General features: G+C 36.5%; 1 pseudogene; it reads left to right on the top strand.

The window, feature by feature from the left end:
* The first annotated feature begins 865 nt into the window (after window positions 1-865).
* Window positions 866-1,654, top strand: LOC124083706 (non-histone chromosomal protein HMG-14-like; annotated as a pseudogene).
* The last annotated feature ends 1,272 nt before the right edge of the window (window positions 1,655-2,926 follow it).

The following is a 2,926-nucleotide window of genomic DNA, read 5'->3' as shown; positions in this document are numbered from 1 at the left end:
TAGGGGCAAAATCTTGCAAGAAATTAGTTTCTCTTAAGATAGTTGTTAATCTTTAGTTCTAAGATAAGGCTATCTTCATATGACCATCAAGTAGAACATCACAGTTTGATACTCTGGTTGAACCACTGTGAAAATAACTATAGGCATTGACCAGGCCAAGCCCGTTTCATAGAAAATGAAGCATCAGAGAAGGTAAGGGAAGCTCCCAGGTTCATCCTGCTCAGTAGTGTCAAAGCCTAGGTTAGATCTGGTTCATCCTACTTTGCAAAATATGAAAGAAGAACTTTTTGCAACAAAAATGCAGCTGGGTCTAAAACATTACATTACACAACCTTTCAGCCAGATCTACCCATCTTACCATGTTTAGAGACTTCAAAGAGCACTAAGGGGGGCTGGGGCTGTAGCTCAGTTGGTAGTGCTTGCCTAGCAAGTGTGAGGCATGGGGTTCGATCCTCAGCACCACATAAAAATAAAACAAAGGTATTTATTGTGTCCATCTACTATAAAAAATATTTTTTTAAAAAAAGTACTAAATACTTTAGTTCACTACATGACCCAAGAAAATCCTGAAACATCCATCACTTAACACATCTAAGCGTTGTCGCCTTCCTGTCAAACCTTTGAATTCTCAAACGATCTTGAAAAGAACCAGCTGTCATTTTGGATTTTTCTTGTAAATATTTCTACTATTCGAGGTGTATTTGCTGAGATTAGAATGATTGAAATGGGAAGATGTACAACATATCAACTAAAAACTCCACCATGGATTATTCTAAAAATAGCAGAATAATGTTTTTCCCCTTTTCTTTTTGAAATCATGTGTCTAAATCTAGCAGGTGGTTAGGTACAAGAAGAGATGTTGGGGATGCCCAAGAGGAAGGTCAGCTCTGTGAAGGCGCAGCAAAGGAGGAGCCCAAGCGGAGGTTGGTCCACCTGCCCGCCAAGCCTGCTCCTACCAAGGCGGACACCAAGGCCAGGAAGACGGTGGGCAAGGATAAATCATCAGTTCAAAAAGGGAAAAGGGGAGCAAAAGGGCAAACAGGCTGAAGTGGCTAACCAAGAAACTGAGGAAGATTTACCTGCAGAAAATGGAGAAACGAAAAACGAGGAGAGTCCAGCCTCTGATGAAGCAGAAGAGAAAGAAGCCAAGTCTGATTCATCACACACCATGTCTTTTCAGTGGTCCCGTCTCCCTTCTGGTACAATCCAGAGGAATGTTTTTATCAACTATTTTGTAAATGCAAGTTTTTCAGTAGCTCTAGAAACATTTTTTTAAAAGAAGGGAATCCCACCTCATCCCATTTTTTAAGTGTAAATGATTTTTTTTTTAGAAGTGAAATCATTTGCTGGTTGTTTATTTTTGGGTACAACCAGAAAATAGTGGGATATTGAATTATGGGAGGCTTGGACTGTCTTTGGTGTCAGCTTAACATTCCATAGGTGGGGGGTTACTTTTATATCCTACAATACAAAACATATTAAATGGCAGTTTGGAGTCACAGTATTGCATTTAATGTCTCGAATATTTTAAATTACTTCTATTCCTGTGTTTGTTAGTAGAATTATTTCCTAAAGAAGACCACTACTGGATCATTGCTGTCAGAATCGTATGTATTCTGTAACATCTTTGGTTTGGAAATCTAGTTTTCCTAATATTTTTTAATGTGCTGTGAAAGATGGAAAATTTGAGTATGTTGTGTGTGACGAAGTTTTGAACTAGTGGAACCTTAGTAAATCAGCATTCAAAGATATTGGTACTTGATATTCTATTAAGAAAAAATTGCCTCCAAATTAAAAGCTGGAAAGTCGCTGGAATAACTGAAAAAGAATCACAGTATAAGGCTTTTTAGATTTCCAGTACGTGTGTTAAGAATTGTGTACAAAGTGAAATGTCTGTGTACTGATTGTCAATACAGCCAATAAAATCTCAAACACACACACACACACACACACACAAATATGTTACAGATTAAGATTTAGACAGAAATTTCTAAAGTCTTTAAAATTAAATTGTTGCATTTCAGACCTGAAACCAGTTTTTAATCTACCTTTTATCAATTCATGGAAGGCAGGTAATTTGAATTCCCATCAGAAACTTCATCTCCAGGGTAGCTACTCACAGACCTCATAGAAATGATCATATAATGTGAAAAAAATAGCACTATTTCAGAAATACAAAGTTATGTAAATTTTTTTCTATAACTTCTCTATCCACTCTATTTGTCTGGACAGAGATTCTGTTCTTTCAAACATACATACATACATACACACACACACACACACACACACATAATCCTGTTCTTTACATTTTTTTTTTTTTTGGATACTTCTGCATCTAAAAAGTCAATGGAATTCCAGAGGTTACTAAATATATTCTGATGTTTTTATGCAGTGCAAAAATAAAATAGTGCTTTTTTTTTAAGGTAAAAGTAACTTTCAGGAAGAAGACAGTAAGACTCTTGGATATTGTTAATTAGAATTTTCCAAAATCAATCAGTACTTGTTTGGAGTGAAGACTTGTCCATTTTCATTTCTACAAATCCCATACCAGAAAGTTCTAATGCAGCCCTAGTTCTTTGTGTAACTTCCATTAGCGATAATGCCAGGGAGGCCCAAGGGCCCCTCACAGAGCTGTGTATAACCTCATGAATCCCCAGGGTGAAGGAGATTCTGCCTCTTTTGGCAGGTTATTTCCCTAGTGAAGAAAAGACAAGACATTCATGATCTCCCTTATATGTTGATTCTAAAAAAAATCTATCTTGTAGAAGCAGAAAATTGAAAACTGGTGGGGAGAGGGAGGGATAGGTAAGGGGAAGATACTATTCAACAGCATGCGGTTGCAGTTATATTAAAACTGTGTTTTAGTAATTTAAAAAAAATTAGTTGTAGATGGAGAGAATTCCTTTATTTTATTTTATTTTTTTCT

This window comes from Marmota monax, unplaced genomic scaffold (genome assembly GCF_021218885.2).
Source record: "Marmota monax isolate L192 unplaced genomic scaffold, Marmota_monax_Labrador192_F-V1.1 WCK01_AAM20220418_F8-fsc00016, whole genome shotgun sequence".
In the NCBI taxonomy this organism is placed as follows: domain Eukaryota; kingdom Metazoa; phylum Chordata; class Mammalia; order Rodentia; family Sciuridae; genus Marmota; species Marmota monax.
This window is presented reverse-complemented; position numbering and strand designations above follow the sequence as displayed.